Consider the following 21,159-nt stretch of genomic DNA (forward strand, 5'->3'; position numbering starts at 1 on the left):
ACCCTCTTGATAAGGTTTTTATCTATGGAAGATACTCTTGAACGGGATTCTATCCTAGACGGCCGGCTTGAAGAGGCTCCTTTAATGGGCTTCTGACAATAGAATAGCCCCTTGAAGGGGCGTTGATCTATTGAAGTTCCTTTTGATGGGGGTTCTAATTATTAAAGACCACCTTGATGGGTCTTATGTCTATAGAAGACCGACTTATAAGACCATCTATCTATAGAAAACTAGCGGACCCGGCGAACTTCGTCTCGCTATTAAGGAATAAAATTTCGCACAAAAACTCAATTTTCGATTTTTCCAATTTTCCGACTTTTCCAGAGAGATTTTCCAAAATTTTCTTCCGTAAAGACCTTCTCCTCGAAAATACGAATAACTGACAAAAAATTTTACAGAAATCGGCCTAGCCGTTCTCATTTTATGAATTACTATACATTTTTTACACCATTTTTATATATATATAAGATACCCTTAAGGAACTACTGGTCTATAGACCCTTTTGTAGCAACAGAGGTCCTAATTGAAAGCACTTCTATGTATAGAAGACCCCATTGAAGAGACTTGTATACATAGGGGACCTCTTGAAGGGACTTCTATCAAAAGAAGGTCCCCTTAAAGGGACTTCTATCAATAGAAGACCAACGTGAAGGAGTTTCTGCCTATAGAACACCCACATAGAGCGGTTTATACCTTTGGAACACCCACTTGAAGGGTCTTCAATTTATAATAGACGCCCCTCATGGGCCTTTCATCTATCAAAGACCTACTTAAAGAGATTTTTGTCTATAGAAGACCCCCTTGAAGGAGTAATTTTCTTTAGAATATCCCCTTGAAGACGCTTCTAGCTATAAAAGACAATCTTGACGAGGCTTTTTTTTTTCTACAGAACACACTCTTGAAGCGGCTTCTATCAATAGAAAATACCCTTAAGGAACTACTGACCTAAACCTTTAAATGTGTTACTTTAGAAGACCCTTTTGAAGGGACCACTGAAGACCCCACTGAAGTGGCTCCTATCAATACAAGACAACCTTAAAGGGATTTCGATCTACATAAGACCAACATGAAATAGCCTCTGTTAAAAAAAGATCCACCTATCGAAGACCCACTTGAAGGTCTTCAATTTGTAGTAGACCCTTGAAGGGCTTCAATTTATAATAGACCACCTTAATGGGCTTTCATCTATAGAATACCTCCTGGAAGGACTTTTGTCTGTAGAAGACCTCTCTTGAAGGAGTTAATGTCTTTAGAAAATCCTCTTGAAGTGGCTTCTATCTATACCAGACTCACATAAAGAAAGTTCAATCTACAGAATAGGCTCTTGAAGAGCTATCGGTTTATAGAAGACGCCCTTAAAGATGTAACTGTCTTTAGAAGACCATTTTGAAGATGTTAGTGACTTAAAAAGACCTCTTTAAAAGGGTTTGGATCTTCTATATATATAGAAGACCGTATTGAAGCGGCATCTATTTTTATAGTACACCTTTAAAGGGACTTCTGTAAACAGAAGCCTTACGAAGGGCTTTCTACCTATAGAAGAGCCACTGGTGGGCGTTATTTTCTAGAAGTCGCCATTGAATGGCTCGAAGACCCCCATGATTGGGATTATTTTTTAGAAGATCACCTTGAATGCTCTTTAAAGAGTCTTACATATATAGAAAAACTTTTAACGGTTGCTTCTTTTTATGAATATTTCATATTGAGTAAATTCTGTACAAAAACAAAAAACTTTATATTTTACTGCTGCGTGTGTCTCGCATAAAAAAACTGGTTTTTGTTCCTGAGGAGCAAAGTTTATTCAGAGATTGCTTCCTTGCCCCCTTTTAGAGTCCAATAAGTTTGCTCGCATGCAGATAACCCAATTTGATGTGATTTTAACACTTGACTACAACAACGACAACAAAATATACAAATGCAAACTTTGAACAACAATTGGATTTCATCAGGCGATGGTTGTACACATCGGGGAGCGTAAGCAAGGGTAAGAGCTATTAACTCCGCTACCCATCACCATCATCACAATATGCAAACACCAACAAATCAACCAACAAAATTGACAATAAAAATTTTATCCTCACATAAAAGTTGAATTAAACAGCAACAACGACAACCAGATATGAAAATGGGAACCGGAAACGTAGCCAGGCACACATCGTTCATTCTTTCTTTTTGGTTCTTGTTCTTGTTCTTGATGTTGCTGTTGCTATTTACAGCAGAGTGGTGTTAAAAATTTCAACTATCGTCATAATCATCACCATAAATGTAAATAGTTGTCAGGATTTGGGGTCGAAGAGCTGTAGTTCTTCTTGACTTTCTTTTTTTTATTTGGGAGCATAAAATGTGCGTATGAAATGCAAATGTGTGTGTAAAAGTGCAACATGAATGTTTTTCAAGAGGCTAAGTAACGACAACTACAGCAGTGCTCGTAGACGATGGCTGTAATAAAATGCATAAAAACAAAATCACAAGTATTATATCGGTACGCTGCCGCCGGCCTTTTGGCTTTTGTTACCAACAAACAGGGCTCCAAAATAAGGTCAACAATCGTAAATGTTCAAGCGCTGGATACAGAAAAAGCTATAGCGAAAGCAAAGCTGTCGACGAGGACAGCATAATATCATGGCAGGCAAGCAATAAAGAGAATCAAAAAGCCAACCTTTCAACAAAAACAAATGGCAGAAGAAAGGCAACTGAAAGGCAACATCGACGACAAAAGCTGACATCAGAGTTAAGCCAAGGAATTTTCACTGAAATTTAAATGCGGGGAAAAACAACAACTTTTCAAGAGTTGTAAAAGTATAAAAACTGCCGTTACAGAGACTAAAGTTATAGGCTTCATTATAGAGTTGACAACACAAAAGTTTTCCATTTTCGAGTTTGTAACTTTTTGGAAGTGGAAACAAAACAAAGGGAAAATGTTAAGACTACGGATAGTTTTTTTAGTGTAAAATAGCAAAAGTCGTGAACTGCTCTACTATAAATTTTGTAGCTTTTTGGTGAAGGAGCACGTCTTGCTCTGAGCTGAAGATCTGGAAGTACCTACTTGAATTCCACACAAGACCTGATGCATACTCATAGGAACCATCATACAGATTATACGATCATTTGGCATGAACTATGCAATTCCAATAAACTAATGACGGCTGAGCCTTCTACATGGGGCTCTGCTATAGATAAACCCCCTAAAACCCTTTAGGCTAAAGAGGGTATTTACACTTTGATACGACCAAAAATGTGCCTCATCGAAATAATGGTTTTAGACCCCAAGTATGTTTGTACGATATCCGTTTCAGACAATTTTGAGTAAATCTAGCAATGTCCGTCCGTCTGTCTGTCCGTCTGTCTGTCTGGCTGGCTGGTGCGCACGATAACTCTCGAACGGATTAACCGATACGAAATTTTGGGTATCGAAATATTTTGTCCAGATTTGATTCAAGTTCGAAGATGGGCCATATAGGTCCACTTCTTCAGGTACCTCCCCCACAAATGTTTAAAAATTGTCGCAAAATTTGTGCGCACGATAACTCTCGAAGGGAGTAACCGATTTGGTCCATACTTTGCAAATCGTGAAATTTCTACCAGACTTAGATGAGGTTCCGATATGGACTCAATCGGACCACTCCCTCGCGTACCTCCCACACAAAATTTCGGATAAGTTTAGTTTAGAACCTGCTCTCGAATCGCTTTGATTTTGGTTGCAACAACTTGTATTCACTTCCCCCCATACGACGGTACAAGTTTCATCAGGGGCACGTCCATACTTCCTGAGAAAATGGCCGGAATGGTACAAAAAGCCCCTATGACACTTTGTGTAGTGGTTGGAGCGCAAGACAACTCTCGAACGGAGCTGTCGATTCGGTCCAAAATTTGGCCTTCGTAATATTTTATCAAAACATAGTTTAAATTCGAAGATGGGCTATATCGGTCCACTCCTTCAGGTACCTCCCCCACAAAACTTCAAAAATGTTCGGAAAAATTTTGCGCACGATAACTCTTGAAGGGAGTGGCCGATGAAATCCATACTTTGCACATCCTAATATATCTACCCGATATAGATCAGGTTCGAATATGGACTATATTTGTCTACTCCTTCTGGTACCTCTCACACAAACTTTCGGATAAGTTCACTTTAAGACCTGCTCTCGAATCACTTTGATTTTTGTTGAAGCGATTTGCATTTGCTACATCCATTACGACGATAAAAGTTTTTTCAGGGGCAAGTCCATATTTCTTGGGAAAACAGCCCGAAAGGTGTAAAAAACCCCTATGTCACCATAGGGCCATTACCGGTCCACAACTTTCGGTACTTCTCCCCAATATTTAAAAAATGTCACCGAAATGCTAGGACAATATCACTTGAATGGGGCAACCAATTTGGTCCAAACTTTGGATCTCCTAATATTTTAGTTTAACTACTAAAATGGCCCACATCGGTCCTCCCTAAGGGTACCTGCCCTACAAAAGTTCAACATTTGTGTCTTAGTGCAGTTAATTCCTAATCCACATCTTTGTCGGCAAGTTCAAGTGTCCAAAAAGGACCACAAAATTCTAAAGAGACCTTAAATACATTCGATCTGTCCGGAGGTGAAAGTTTCGCTTCACATTGGCTGAGGCAAAGTCGACCTCCGTTTCTGTGGCATTTTTTTTCTATAGAAAACAAATCGATCTCAGTTTCTGAGGCATTTTTTTTCTATAGAAAATATTCGACCTCAGTTACTGAGGTATTTTTTTTTTCTATAGAAAAAAATTCGACCTTAATTCATCTGAGGTATTTTTTCTATAAAAAAAAAAAATCGACCTCAGTTCATCTGAGGTATTTTTTTCTATAGAAAAAACATTCGACCTCAGTTTCTGATGCAGTTTTTTCTATAGAAAAAACTCTACCTCAGTTTCTGAGGTATTTTTTTTTTCTACAGAAAAAATTCAACCTCAGTTCCTGAGGTATTTTTTTCTATAGAAAAAATTCAACCTCAGTTCCTGAGGTATTTTTTTCTTTAGAAAAAAATTCGACCTCCGTTCATCTGAGGTATTTTTTTCTATAGAAAAAAATTCGACCTCAGTTCATGTGAGGTATTTTTTTCTATAGAAAAAAAATCGACCTCAGTTCATCTGAGGTATTTTTTTTTTCTACAGAAAAAAATTCGACCTCAGTTCATCGGAGGTATTTTTTTCTATAGAAAAAAATTCGACCTCAGTTCATCTGAGGTATTTTTTTTTCTACAGAACAAAATACTACCTCAGTTCATCTGAGGTATTTTTTTTTCTACAGAAAAAAATTCGACCTCAGTTCATCTGAGGTATTTTTTTTTCTACAGAAAAAAATTCGACCTCAGTTCATCGGAGGTATTTTTTTCTATAGAAAAAAATTCGACCTCAGTTCATCTGAGGTATTTTTTTTCTACAGAAAAAAAATCGACCTCAGTTCATCTGAGGTATTTTTTTTTTCTACAGAAAAAAATTCGACCTCAGTTCATCTGAGGTATTTTTTTTCTACAGAAAAAAATTCGACCTCAGTTCATCTGAGGTATTTTTTTTTCTCTACAGAAAAAAATTCGACCTCAGTTCATCTGAGGTATTTTTTTTTTCTCTACAGAAAAAAATTCGACCTCAGTTCATCTGAGGTATTTTTTTTCTATAGAAAAAAATTCGATCTCAGTTCATCTGAGGTATTTTTTTTCTATAGAAAAGAAATTCGACCTCAGTTCCTGAGGTAATGTTTTTCTATAGAAAAGAAATTCGACCTCAGTTCCTGAGGTAATGTTTTTCTATAGAAAAGAAATTCGACCTCAGTTCCTGAGGTAATGTTTTTCTATAGAAAAGAAATTCGACCTCTGTTCCTGAGGTAATGTTTTTCTATAGAAAAGAAATTCGACCTCTGTTCCTGAGGTAATGTTTTTCTATAGAAAAAAATTCGACCTCTGTTCCTGAGGTAATGTTTTTCTATAGAAAAGAAATTCGACCTCAGTTCCTGAGGTAATGTTTTTCTATAGAAAAAAATTCGACCTCAGTTCATCTGAGGTATTTTTTTTTTCTGTACAGAAAAAAATTCGACCTCAGTTCATCTGAGGTATTTTTTTTTTCTCTACAGAAAAAAATTCGACCTCAGTTCATCTGAGGTATTTTTTTTTCTATAGAAAAAAATTCGATCTCAGTTCATCTGAGGTATTTTTTTTTTCTATAGAAAAGAAATTCGACCTCAGTTCCTGAGGTAATGTTTTTCTATAGAAAAGAAATTCGACCTCAGTTCCTGAGGTAATGTTTTTCTATAGAAAAGAAATTCGACCTCAGTTCCTGAGGTAATGTTTTTCTATAGAAAAGAAATTCGACCTCTGTTCCTGAGGTAATGTTTTTCTATAGAAAAGAAATTCGACCTCTGTTCCTGAGGTAATGTTTTTCTATAGAAAAAAATTCGACCTCTGTTCCTGAGGTAATGTTTTTCTATAGAAAAGAAATTCGACCTCAGTTCCTGAGGTAATGTTTTTCTATAGAAAAAAATTCGACCTCAGTTCATCTGAGGTATTTTTTTCTATAGAAAAACATTAGCTCAGAAACTGAGGTAAAATTCGACCTCAGTTTCTGAGGTATTTTCTTCTATAGAAAAAAATTCGACCTCTGTTTCTGAGGTATTTTTTTCTATAGAAAAAAATTCGACCTCTGTTTCTGAGATTTTTTATAGAAAAAATCGACCTTTTGTCTTTTGTCTACATAAGATCTGTTTAATATCTTCTGTCTATGTCTGTCTATACTGTCACTCATGTTAACCTTACCCAACCGGCATTTCGTGCAGACATTCTTTTTACGCAAAAATAACCAACAGTTAAACAACAGACCAAAAACTACCTTTGAATATCATGACGAAATATTTTTTCCAAAGCCTACAAATATGTTCACAAAGACCAAAGATCCCCCATAGATGATGACATTTGCCTTTTATTGCTGTAAGTATTTCGAATTCAGTTCATGTTTCTTGACAAAAAACAAAAGAATAGGGATTCTCTTTAAAGAGAAAAGAAACCCATGGCACACAAACACACGCTCATACACACTCCTCAGTCACTTACACGTTCAATGGAACTGCAATATTTATCAAGGATTTGCCTATGGGAATTGAATACTGAAATGAAGTTTTCATAATGGTTTTGAAAGAGAATTTCCTCTCGGTTCGGGTTGAAGGAACGTTAGAGGTGCTACTGTAGTAGTTTGGCCAACAGACCGATAGTTGGCGTTTAAGAGTCATGACAGGTGAAATGTTGTTGAATGTAGGTTATGCATCAATAAAACTGAACAGAGGAGGAAATCGAAAAAAAAAACTCCTGCAAAACACCACTTCATATCAGTTTGACCTAAAAACAGAATAAATTGAAAAATAAAAATGCAAAAACAACACACACAGTCACACACACTAACGACTACATTGACTCTCGATTCTTCGTAGCATGAAAACGAAGCAATAACAAAAATATTGTGGAGAGTTAAATTGTTTTGTGTTAACAAGAAAAGTGTTTTCGAATTTAGTTTGAATTGATTGGCATTTTCGAAGAGCAAAAAAGGAAGGGAAATACCTAATCTTTTTGTGAGCAAATTTTTTGGTATAGAAGCGTATTTTTTGTATAGGCCTAAAAGTATGCAAATGCAGTTAGTTGCCTATCAAAATCTGTCTTTGGTGAATGCTTTGTAATGTTGGTGCAACAAAAAAATAATTTGTTGAATATCAATGGAAACGAAATGCAAAGGAAAAAGTTCTTGAGGCATTTCTTCAATAGAAAAAATTCGAACTCAGTTCTTGAGATATTTTTTTCTATAGCAAAAATTCGAACTCAGTTCTTGAGATCTTTTTTCTATAGAAAAAAATTCGACCTCAGTTCTTGAGGTATTTTTTTCTATAGGAAAAAATTCAAACTCAGTTCTTGAGGTATTTTTTTCTATAGGAAAAAATTCAACCTCAGTTCCTGAGGTAATGTTTTTCTATAGAAAAAAATTCAACCTCAGTTCCTGAGGTAATGTTTTTCTATAGAAAAAAATTCAACCTCAGTTCCTGAGGTAATGTTTTTCTATAGAAAAAAATTCAACCTCAGTTCCTGAGGTAATGTTTTTCTATAGAAAAAAATTCAACCTCAGTTCCTGAGGTAATGTTTTTCTATAGAAAAAAATTCAACCTCAGTTCCTGAGGTAATGTTTTTCTATAGAAAAAAATTCAACCTCAGTTCCTAAGGGTAATGTTTTTCTATAGAAAAAAATTCGACCTCAGTTCTTGATGTATTTTTTTCTATAGGAAAAAATTCAAACTCAGTTCTTGAGGTATTTTTTTCTATAGGAAAAAATTCAACCTCAGTTCCTGAGGAAATGTTTTTCTATAGAAAAAAATTCAACCTCAGTTCCTGAGGTAATGTTTTTCTATAGAAAAAAATTCAACCTCAGTTCCTGAGGTAATGTTTTTCTATAGAAAAAAATTCGAACTCAGTTCTTGAGATATTTTTTTCTACAGCAAAAATTCGAACTCAGTTCTTGAGATCTTTTTTCTATAGAAAAAAATTCGACCTCAGTTCTTGAGGTATTTTTTTCTATAGGAAAAAATTCAAACTCAGTTCTTGAGGTATTTTTTTCTATAGAAAAAAATTCAACCTCAGATCCTGAGGTAATGTTTTTCTATAGAAAAAAATTCAACCTCAGTTCCTGAGGTAATGTTTTTCTATAGAAAAAAATTCAACCTCAGTTCCTGAGGTAATGTTTTTCTATAGAAAAAAATTCAACCTCAGTTCCTGAGGTAATGTTTTTCTATAGAAAACAATTCAACCTCAGTTCCTGAGGTAATGTTTCTCTATAGAAAAGAATTCAACCTCAGTTCCTGAGGTAATGTTTTTCTATAGAAAAAAATTCGACCTCAGTTCCTGAGGTAATGTTTTTCTATAGAAAAAAATTCGACCACAGTTGCTAAGATATTTTTTCTATAGAAAAAAATCGACCCGGAGGTATTTCTTCAGATATTTTTTTCTATATAAAAAAATCGTCCTCAGTTCTTGGGGTAATTTTTTTCTATCGAAACAAATTCGACCTCAGTTTCTGAGGTATTTTTTTCTATAGAAAAAAATTCGATCTAAGTTCATGAGGTATTTTTATCTGTAGAAAAAAATTCGACCTAAGTTCTTGAGGTATTTTTGTCTATAGAAAAAAAATTCGACCTCAGTTCTATAGGTTTTTTTTCTATAGAAAAAAATTCAACCTCAGTTCTTGAGGTATTTTTTTCTATAGAAAAAAATTCAACCTCAGTTCTTGAGGTATTTTTTTCTATAGAAAAAAATTCAACCTCAGTTAATCTGAGGTATTTTTTTCTATAGAAAAAAATTCAACCTCAGTTAATCTGAGGTATTTTTTTCTATAGAAAAAAATTCAACCTCAGTTAATCTGAGGTATTTTTTGCTATAGAAAAAAATTCAACCTCGGTTAATCTGAGGTATTTTTTTTCTATAGAAAAAAATTCAACCTCAGTTAAACTGAGGTATTTTTTTCTATAGAAAAAAATTCAACCTCAGTTCATCTGAGGTATTTTTTTCTATAGAAAAAAATTCAACCTCAGTTAATCTGAGGTATTTTTTGCTATAGAAAAAAATTCAACCTCGGTTAATCTGAGGTATTTTTTTCTATAGAAAAAAATTCAACCTCAGTTAAACTGAGGTATTTTTTTCTATAGAAAAAAATTCAACCTCAGTTAATCTGAGGTATTTTTTTCTATAAAAAAAAATTCAACCTCAGTTAATCTGAGGTATTTGTTTCTATAGAAAAAAATTCAACCTCAGTTAATCTGAGGTATTTTTTTCTATAGAAAAAAAATCAACCTCAGTTAATCTGAGGTATTTTTTTCTATAGAAAAAAATTCAACCTCAGTTAATCTGAGGTATTTTTTTCTATAGAAAAAAATTCGACCTCAGTTCTTGAGGTTTTTTTCTATAGAAAAAAATTCGACTTCAGTTCTTGAGGTTTTTTTCTATTGAAAAAAAAATTCGACCTCAGATTCTGAGGTTTTTTTTCTATAGAAAAAAATTCGACCTCAGTTTCTGAGGGTTTTTTTATACAAAGAAAAATCGACGTCAGTTTCTGAGGTTTTTTTATAGAAAAATATTCGACCTCAGTTTCGACCTCATTTCTTGAGGTATTATTTTTTTCGATAGAAAAAATGTCAGTTCATGACGGTTTTTTTTCCTCCAAAGAAAAAACCAACTTCAGTTTCAGAGGTTTATCACCTTTTGTTTTCAACTCCTCCCAAAAACCAATTTTTGTTCAAGAACTTTTTATATTTAAGAAAGATTTATATAAACAACCTGTCACCTCTTTTCAAAATATATATTAAAGGTTTTCTGTCAATCGTTACATCAAATCAGATCTTCTTAATATTCCACTGAAATCTGAAATTGTTGAGAACAAAATTTTCTTTTGTCACACAAAACATAGCCGCATCAAATATTCCCAAGTAAGACAGACAATCGAGTTTCCAAACATACCTGCAAAGAGAAGATGAAGAAAAAACATCATTAAATATGAAGCCATAACATTAATAGGAAAATATATAACAGTAATGACAGAATTCTTAGCATTAATGAAATGAAAATTGATCCGAAGAAAAACAAACATGGCATGGCATTAAAACGAAAATGCCAGCATCAAAGGAGTCCCTTCTTTTGACCGAATAGCAATGCCATAGAGCACACAACATAAAATGACTTTTCTTCCTTCGTTCCAAAAGCTTGTCATAATCCATTGACTGCTTTAAGAGCTGAGCAATAAGCAACTCAAGAAAACGAAGAAGAAAAGAAAAAACACAAAAACTTAAGTTCCTGGTACTTGAATTTAGCTAGCAAGCTTTTGACATGACACTGAATGACAGTATGTCAGTTACTCAGTCATTTCATCATTTATTATTTATGATGAGGACAATGATGGCGATGCTTGCTACCCAAACGACCGCCCTACCCACCCGTGTCTTGAGGCACCATAACGATAATGCGATTTTCATTCCCTACGGTCATTATCTTATGTTTACTTAGTTCACTTCGCAGAGAAACAGGAAAATACGAAACCATAGAAAAGGAAATGTATTTGAGCCGGGTGCGGGTGTGTGTGTGTTGTGTATACACATTTGAGTGAATGACTGACTGGTTGGTTCAAGAGAGTGTCTTCCAGTCAGCCAGCCGTGTATGTAATGTCTTCGTTAACAACGGCAAACATCAGCGACATTGTTCAAATGTTGTTAAGACAAAAACTCGTTTCCTTTGGTCTTGACAGATGTCTAGTGGAGATCTCAAAGGCACTGTGCGGGGAATTTCATGCGGCACATAGCTACTTATGATAGGTACTGGTGTTCAATGACCATGAAAAGAAAAACTTACTAGACATTGGTGTGATAAATTGCCAAGTCCCACTTGAGAGATTTGCCGGCAAATTTGTAACCAAATTGTTATTAAAGAACACAATGTGTCCCGAAAGGAATATGCAATAAATACATGGAACATATTTTTACATGGAAAGAAGAACGACAATAACATTGTCAGGAACCGAGGTAGAATTTTTTTCTATAGACAAAAATACCTCAGAAACTAAGGTCGAATTTTTTCTACAGACAAAAATACCTCGGAAACTAAGGTTGAATTTTTTTCTATAGAAAAACATAACCCCAGGTACTGAGGTTGAATTTGTTTCTATAGAAAAACATAACCTCAGGAACTGAGCTTGAATTTTTTCTATAGAAAAACATATCCTCAGGAACTGAGGTCGAATTTTTTTCTTAGAAAAACATAACCTCAGGAACTGAGGTTGAATTTTTTTCTATAGGAAAAAATACCTCAGATGAACTGAGGTTGAATTTTTTTCTATAGGAAAAAATACCTCAGATGAACTGAGGTTGAATTTTTTTCTATAGGAAAAAATACCTCAGATGAACTGAGGTTGAATTTTTTTCTATAGGAAAAAAATACCTCAGATGAACTGAGGTTGAATTTTTTTCTATAGGAAAAAAATACCTCAGATGAACTGAGGTTGAATTTTTTTCTATAGGAAAAAAATACCTCAGATTAACTGAGGTTGAATTTTTAAACATTACCTCAGATGAACTGAGGTCGAATTTTTTTCTATAGGAAAAAATACCTCAGATGAACTGAGGTTGAATTTTTAAACATTACCTCAGATGAACTGAGGTTTAATTTTTTTCTATAGGAAAAAATACCTCAGATGAACTGAGGTTGAATTTTTTTCTATAGGAAAAAATACCTCAGATGAACTGAGGTTGAATTTTTTTCTATAGGAAAAAATACCTCAGATGAACTGAGGTTGAATTTTTTTCTATAGGAAAAAAATACCTCAGATGAACTGAGGTTGAATTTTTTTCTATAGGAAAAAAATACCTCAGATGAACTGAGGTTGCATTTTTAAACATTACCTCAGATGAACTGAGGTCGAATTTTTTTCTATAGAAAAACATTACCTCAGATGAACTGAGGTCGATTTTTTTTCTATAGAAAAAAAATACCTCATATGAACTGAGGTCGAATTTTTTTTCTATAGAAAAACATTACCTCAGATGAACTGAGGTCGAAATTTTTTCTATAGAAAAACATTACCTGAGGTCGAATTTTTTTCTATAGAAAAACATTACCTCAGATGAACTGAGGTCGAATTTTTTTTCTATAGAAAAAAATACCTCAGTTGAACTGAGGTTGAATTTTTTTCTATAGAAAAAAATACCTCAGTTGAACTGAGGTTGAATTTTTTTCTATAGAAAAAAATACCTCAGTTGAACTGATGTTGAATTTTTTTCTATAGAAAAAAAATACCTCAGTTGAATTTTTTTCCTATAGAAAAAAATGCCTCAGATGAACTGAGGTCGAATTTTTTTCTATAGAAAAAAATGCCTCAGATGAACTGAGGTCGAATTTTTTTCTATAGAAAAAAATGCCTCAGATGAACTGAGGTCGAATTTTTTTTCTATAGAAAAAAATGCCTCAGATGAACTGAGGTCGAATTTTTTTCTATAGAAAAAAATGCCTCAGATGAACTGAGGTCGAATTTTTTTCTATAGAAAAAAATGCCTCAGATGAACTGAGATTGAATTTTTTTCTATAGGAAAAAAATACCTCAGATGAACTGAGATTGAATTTTTTTCTATAGGAAAAAAAATACCTCAGATGAACTGAGGTTGGTTTTTTCTATAGGAAAAAATACCTCAGATGAACTGATGTCGAATTTTTTTCTATAGGAAAAAATACCTCAGATGAACTGAGGTCGAATTTTTTTCTATAGGAAAAAATACCTCAGATGAACTGAGGTCGAATTTTTTTCTATAGGAAAAAATACCTCAGATGAACTGAGGTCGAATTTTTTTTCTATAGGAAAAAATACGTCAGATGAATAGAAGTCGAATTTTTTTCTATAGAAAAAATACCTCAGAAACTGAGTTTTTTCGTATAGAAAAATACTTCAGAAACTGAGGTCGAATTTTTTCCTATAGAAGATTTTTCTATAGAAAAAAATCGAACTCAGTTCTTGCGATATAGAAAAAAATTCGGCCTCAGTTCTTGAGGTATTTTTTTCTATAGAAAGAATTCGAACTTAGTTCTTGAGGTATATTTTTTTCTATAGAAAGAATTCGAACTTAGTTCTTGAGGTATATTTTTTTCTGTAGAAAAAAAATTCGACCTCAGTTTTTCTATAGGAAAAATTCTACCTCAGTTCCTGAGGAAATGTTTTTCTATAGAAAAATACGACGTCGGTTTCTAAGGTTTTTTTTTAATACAAAAATAAATCGAAGTCGGTTTCTGAGGATTTTTTCAATAGAAAAAAATCGACCTCGGTTTCTTAGGTATTTTTTTATAGAAAAAATTCGACCTCAGTTTCTGAGGTTTTTTTTTATAGAAAAAAATTCGACCTCAGTTCATGAGTTAATGTTTTTCTATAGAAAAAATTTGACCTCAGTTCATGAGTTAATGTTTTTCTATAGAAAAAAATTCGACCTCAGTTCATGAGTTAATGTTTTTCTATAGAAAAAAATTCGACCTCAGTTCATGAGTTAATGTTTTTCTATAGAAAAAAATTCGACCTCAGATCTTGAGTTAATGTTTTTCTATAGAAAAAAATTCGACCTCAGTTCCTGAGGTAATGTTTTTCTATAGAAAAAAATCGACCTCAGTTCCTGAGGTAATGTTTTTCTATAGAAAAAATTCGACCTCAGTTCCTGAGGTAATGTTTTTCTATAGAAAAAATTCGACCTCAGTTTCTGAGGTAATGTTTTTCTATAGAAAAAATTCGACCTCAGTTACTGAGGTAATGTTTTTCTATAGAAAAAAATCAACCTCAGTCCCTGAGGTAATATTTTTCTATAGAAAAAAATCGACCTCCGTTTCTGAGGTATTGTTTTTTATAGAAAAAAATTGGACCTCGGTTTCTTAATTATTTTTTATAGAAAAAATTCGACCTCAGTTCACCTGAGGTATTTTTTTCTATAGAAAAAATACATCGAATTTTTTCTATAAAAAATACCTCAGAAACCGAGGTCGAATTTTTTTTTCTATTGAAAAAAATTCCTCAGGAGCTGAGGTTGGTTTTTTTCTATAGAAAAAAATTCCTCAGGAACTGAGATTGCTTTTTTCTATTCCTCAGAACCTGATGATGACGTTTTCCTTTTTTAGAAAAAAAGTAATCAGAAAATTAAAATCATTTTTCTATGTCAAAGAAAAACTCTCAGAAACTAAAAATAATTTTAAGTTTTCCCCAGTGTTGACTAATTTTCTGCTTTGTTAGCAAGGAAATGAGAGTGAAATTTGTCACTTCTGTTACAAAGCAAGAAAACAAAAAAAAAAATGACAGGAAAAAGATGACAGCGAGAAACAATTTTATTCAATGTTGCAAAGCAATTCCCCTTGAGCATTAACGCGTGAGCATATCATTATCATTGCTACTTTCTTGTGGATTATCCTGAACTTATTGTGGTGTTGCGAAACGCCAAACAATCCACCCACCGACCCCAGCCCTAGCACCACCAATGCCACAAGCTTCTTAGTTTCGTTTAAAGTCACACAAAATAAAAAACAAACAACAAACGTTCGCATCTTCTTGTTAATCCCACTTCTATTTCGTCTTTACATTGCCTTCATCACCAATCGCTTGTTTTCTTTTAAACGTTCAGTTTCCACAGCTTGACTCCAACCTAAACACAGAAGGGTTAATGAGTGGCAAATAAGTTTAGCGTTAATGTACCTGAAATAATGACGTTTTCTTGGGGGATTTCTTCTTTATAAAGCGTAAAATTGTTTTCTTCTTCGTCTTTTGCTTTTCCAGTGCAAGTTCTTGGGGATTTCCAAACCACCACCTTCTTAGCATTCATTATGCTGTGTAGGGTTTGACAAGAAAAAAGTGAAGAAACAACGAAGGAAACTCCTAAGCAATGAATTTCACCTTGCTGTGGTTATTGTTGCTTAGGATTAAAGCATAAGCAGTGCAGGCTTTTTCTTTTTCACCTTCACATTTTGCCATTTGAAAAATTATGCTCTAAAGCGAAAAGCAAGGAACAATTAACAAGTTCATTACATGCCATTTACAAATGATGTTTGTTGGGCTTAGCAAAAAAGAAAAAAAGAACAAAAAACATGGAAGCCTTGTTAGAAACGACGCTACTAATTATCCTACATTGAAACAAAACTCTGGTAAATGAGTTTTGTGCGAAACTTCTTGTAGCTTGTAAACGACCGACAGAGAACCATTTACACTGTCAATTACCAGCATTTTTTGTAGTACGAATGCCACCACCTGAGCGAAAGAAAGGGCCACATGTACGTATATGGCCATACTTTGGTTTTCTCTTACAAAATGCAAGCAGCAAATTTTGCTTTTTTAGATCTTGGCAATCGAAAGAAATGCCTCAAAAAGTTAAAATAAATTTGAAGGCAATGCATAACGACTCCTGGTGCCCTTAGAATCATCATTGTCATGTTGACTCTGATGGTTTTTTATAGGGAGAAAACATTGGACTTACTTAGTTAACCTTCTTTCTATAGAACATTTGTCCTATAAGCCGAACAAAGAAACGATTTTCATTCATCTCTATTTGTTGCTTTACTTCTCCAATTTGGAATAACGAGTTTTTCGTTTTCGTCTTCCACTTGTTTATTCCATCAAAACCTTGGTCTTCCAGTTCCACCCCCATAATAATAATTGTTCCACAAACATCCCAGATGGGACAAGGGAGACTTCTCTGATATCAATGAGTGCACCCCGATTCATATTAGCTCAATGATATGGGACCTACTGTTTATCGCCGAGTCCGAACGGCGTGTCTTACGACACTACTTTATAGAGAAGTTTTACATGGCTGAAATACCCAGGAAATGTCGCCAACATTACTGAGGGGTATTTTGCCACCGTTGAAAATTTTGATGTTGCCTGGCCGGGGAATAGAACCAACGACCTTCTGCGTGCAAGCGGGTGTGCATACCATTGCACTACGGTGGCACCCAGTTCCACCCCCATGCAGCCCGTATTTATACCCCCTTTTAGCGGGTTGTCCATCGCTCATCCTTATGACATGGTCTAGCCAACGTAATACAGTCCGTGGTTCATACGACGAACAGTGGTTCAGGAATCAATGCCTAGGTGGGGGAGTTCTACCCACCATATGGTGATTAGGATGACTCTAACAATCCCTCCAGGTCTGACAGGTTTGACTATTTTTCCATCGCATTGCATTTATATTCGCGGGACATACTGGCGCTGCACGGGTTACCACAGACCTACCTATTGCGTTATATTTGGACCTTGTTCTTACATCTCAGCTTGTCGCAGATAGCTGTATGATGCGCGGACGACAAGAGCATGCTGTCGAATGTGACCCCTAGAATTTTTGGGTAATTTGTGGTCGGAATTCTGCTACAATCGACCATGACATTCAACTCAGAGCTCACCTCTGCAGTACATGCTGTGAACAGAGCGGCTGCAGATTAAGTGGCAGATATTTGCATATTCCTCGAGTGAAAAAAGTTGGTAAGATCGACCAAATAGAAGTTCGGTCTTTCACAAATGGACTTCCTGTTCCTGAATTCCACGGACGTTTGGCGTACACACATATAATTGATTATCCAACGTTTCAAACTTGGCTGGAGGGAAGCCTCCTCGATGTCCTCAAACAGTGTTGAGTGCTGTACCGTATCGCACGACTTACTCTAGTTGAGTTCTCAATTAATATGTGTGGAAATTGCGTTCAGCGCTGTTGTCGCTGTATGCTGCTTACGGAACCCATGTTGATGTCGGCAACTGGATAGCTTTTTCTGATGCTGGGGACAATTAAAGCCTCAAGGATGTTTGTTACGGGTGACAAAAGCGAAATCAAAATTGCCTGGCTTCAGTAGCGGGAACACCCTGTCCATTTTCCAGACTTCAGAAACAATGAGGGTGGCTATCGACTTTGAACTTTGGTGAGCTACTCGACTCCCGGCTCATCCAGCTGTTTCAGCATAACTATGGATATTCCAGCAGGGCTCAATGGTTTTGATGATTTGTGGTGGTTCTTCTTTGGTAGGAATGTGAAGTAGTACTGTTCTCTTTGCCCTGTTACTACCGGGGTGTTCGAAAACTGTCTATTGAAATAACTTGGGCACCTCTTCGGATCAGTCAATGTAAAGTCGCCAAACGTGAGTGGCCACCAAACCGTTGCCCACAATTCACTTATTCCGGTTGCACTGTTGCAACTCTACAGATGATTTAGCCACATATTCCGCTTATGCTCACCGACCAAACTGTTAATTTTCAGTGTCAGCTCCCTGGCTCTGGAGCCACTGGGGGCAGCATGACGAAGCTCATCGCGCTCGTCACGCTCATTTGCTAATCCCGTCACCTTTGCTGGGAAGTTTGACCTCACTCCTGGTATTCCACTAGCAGGTATATGACGAGCGGTTGCAGGCTGCAGCAGTGATGATGTCTTGGAACATCTTTTCTGCTATCCGAATATCAAAACCGTGTTTGTTGTTGTTGTAAGCGTGTTTATTATTGTGTGTTTGGGTGTTCGTTCTTCTGCTCAGTCTGGCTCTGGATCTATCTCCAGTTCCAGGAAAGTGGCTGCTTAAATGGGACATAACCACAGATCCAATGGAGTTAAATGAGTAGGTTTGGCAGGGCAGTTGAAAAGGTGCAGTGTATCTTGCGGGCCCATGCCGCATAGTGGACAGATGTTTTGCACGGTGCTATCGATACTTGCCCAATAAGAAGTTAGGCGACTGCAATATCCCAAGCGTAGTGGAGCCAAAAATACTCTGGTTTGTTGTGGCAGCTAACGCTCCTCAGCTGCGAGGGCTTTATTCAAACTGCTTATGGCCTTAGCAACTGCGTCCGTGTGAATGCTATTTTACCTGCTTGATATACCTGTTGATCCAAGGGTTGTCTCCTACATTGTTAGACCTCCCTCTCTAGAGCATGAATATCTTTCATCATTTGCCTGGGAATGTCGGGCCTAGCCAGAAGATGGTGATTGGGATGGCTCTCACGGTAACACCCGAGCAAGTACTGCAACGAAAGCATATCAGTGTGTTACTGTACTGAAAGAATCTTTGCCTCCTCATGTAGACAAGTTTGAATCTCTTTCCAGACCGACCTATCGCGTTATATGTGGTCAACAACGTTTCTTTATCTGCACCCCAAGTGCTGCCAGCTAGGGACTTGAGGACCTTGTTTCTGCATTTCAGTTTGTTGCAGATAGCTGCGGCATGCGCGGTCGACGTGAACGTAGTGTCGAATGTGACCCCTAGAATTTTGGGGCAGTTTGTGGGCGGAATTCTGCTACCATCGGCCACGACATTCAACTCTCTTCTATAATGCGCCGTCCATGTGGTGAACAGAGTGGCCGTAGATTTAGTGGCGGATATCGGCATATTCCTTGCATGGAAAAAGGTGGTAAAATCGGCTAAATAGGAGTTCAGTCTTTCACAGATGTCATCAGGTTAGGTACATAACGTCAGGATCGTACTATCATCCGCGTAAAATAAATCATCCGCAATTCTTTAGATAATTTAACCACTTGTTCCAGCCTGTTAATTTCCAGTGTCAGCTCCCTGACTCTGGAGTTGCATCGACGAAGCTCATCACGCTCATTTGCTAATCCCGTCGCTTCTGCTGGGAAGTTTGGTCTTACTTCGGGTATTGGAGCAGCAGGTATATGGCGAGCGGCTGCAGCAGTGATGATGTTATATCGCCATGTTATATACCGTAAGATAGAGGCATCCTTGGGTATTTCTTGCACCAACTAACATTTGAAGTTGCAGATCCGGCAAAATTGGACAATCGCTCAAAACTGGCGATTTGTGGCTCTTGTGGATTGGTGCATGGAAATTGTCAATAAATACGACCGCGGTGCTTATAACCACGGTTAATTCTGAGTGGTACACTACAGTTTTTTGCCTGAAGTCTCCTGAGAAATTCGTAATCATGACAATGAAAGATCTTTCACATCGATTGATACCAGCGCATTTTTGACCGGATAAAACGTGGAATTGATGGAACATCCGCCGTTGAACCCTGACATTATTCGGCCAGATCGATATCGTCCAGCCCTCGTATTAATTACAGTTTTTTTTACACAAAACGACATTTTTATACCCACCACCATAATATGGAGGGTACAATTAAATTTGTCACTCCGTTTATAACGCTTCGAAATATTCATCGGAGATCCTGTAAGTATATATACTCTTGATCGGGGTAAAATTCTAAGTCGATATAACCATTTCCGTCTGTTCGTCCGTCCGTCTGTTGAAATCAAGATACAGCTCGCAATTTTTAAGATAGAGCTTTGTAATTAATAATACTTTAAAGGGTCTCCTAGGATATTTCGTATTGCAAATGGGCTATATCGGTCCACGTTCTGATATAGCCCCCATATAACGGTACCACCCGATTTTCGGTATTTTTAGGGTTTAAGCTTCATTATCACTCCGAAATGGCTGAAATTTGATACTTAGTCTTCGTTGGGGGTACGAAACTTTCCCCCAGAATTTTGTTGGTATGGGCCCATGCCTTCATATAGCCCCCTAGAACGGTACCTCCGGATTTTCGATATTTGGAAGGTTGTAGCCTCAATATTCCTTCGAAATGGCTGAAATTTGGTATTTACTCTTCGTTGGGGGTACGAAACTTTCCCGCAGAAATTTGTCGGTCCACGCCTTCATATAGCCCCCATAGAACGGTACCTCCCGATTTTCGGTATTTTGAAGGTTATGGCCACAATATATTTAGTCTTCGTTGGAGGTACGAAACTTTCCCCCAGAAATTTGTCGGTACAGATCCACGCCTTTATATAGACCCCATAGAGCGGTACCTCCCGATTTTTGGTATTTGGAAGGTTGTGGCCTCAATATTCCTCCGAAATGGCTGAAATTTGGTATTTAGGGGGTTATAAAACTTTTCCCCAGAAATTTGTTCGTACAGGTCCACACTTTAATACAGCCCAATAGAACGGTATCACCCGATTTTCGGTATTTTTAAGGTTTTAGCTTCATTATCACACCGAAATGGCTGAAAATTGGTACTTAGACTCGTTGGGGGTATAAAATTTCCCTCCAGAATTTTGTTTGTATGGGTCCACGCCTTTGTATAGCCCCGAAAGAACGGTACCTCCCGAGTTCCGGTATTTTGAAGATTGTGGCCTCAATATTCCTCCGAAATTCTAGAAATTTGGTATATAGACTACCTTGGAAGTAAAACCCTTTTCGACTGAATTTCGTCGCTATAGATCCACGTTTAGACATAGCCCTCATTGAACGGTACCTCCCGATGTTCGTAATTGTGAAAGATGTGACGAATATACCACCGAATTGACTGAAATTTGCTATTTAGTCTTTCTTGGGTTTATAAAATGTTCCAGAAAAGAATTATCAGTATAGGTCCACGTCTTCCTATATCCCCCATAGAAGCGTGCCTCTTGATTTTCGGTATTCTTTAGGTTTTTAACCACATTATCTTAAAGAAATATCGGAAATTTGTTATTAAGTCTTCTTTGAGTCTAAAAACTTTACGCCAGAAATTTGTCGGTGTAGATCGACGTTTTGATATGGACCACATAGAACGGTCTTCTACCTTTCAAAGGTCTTCTGTATATAGAACAGACCGAATAGCTTTCACAGGTCTTTTATA

General features: G+C 36.3%; 1 protein-coding gene across 4 annotated transcripts in view; it reads right to left on the reverse strand.

Moving 5' to 3' along the window:
- The window catches only part of LOC141386503 (uncharacterized), a 755,573-nt gene that overhangs the window by 554,332 nt on the left and 180,082 nt on the right, over nucleotides 1-21,159 (reverse strand). The window lies entirely within an intron of this gene.

Source organism: Musca autumnalis, unplaced genomic scaffold, assembly GCF_047663935.1.
Source record: "Musca autumnalis isolate F117 unplaced genomic scaffold, ASM4766393v1 scaffold_5, whole genome shotgun sequence".
In the NCBI taxonomy this organism is placed as follows: Eukaryota; Metazoa; Arthropoda; class Insecta; order Diptera; family Muscidae; genus Musca; species Musca autumnalis.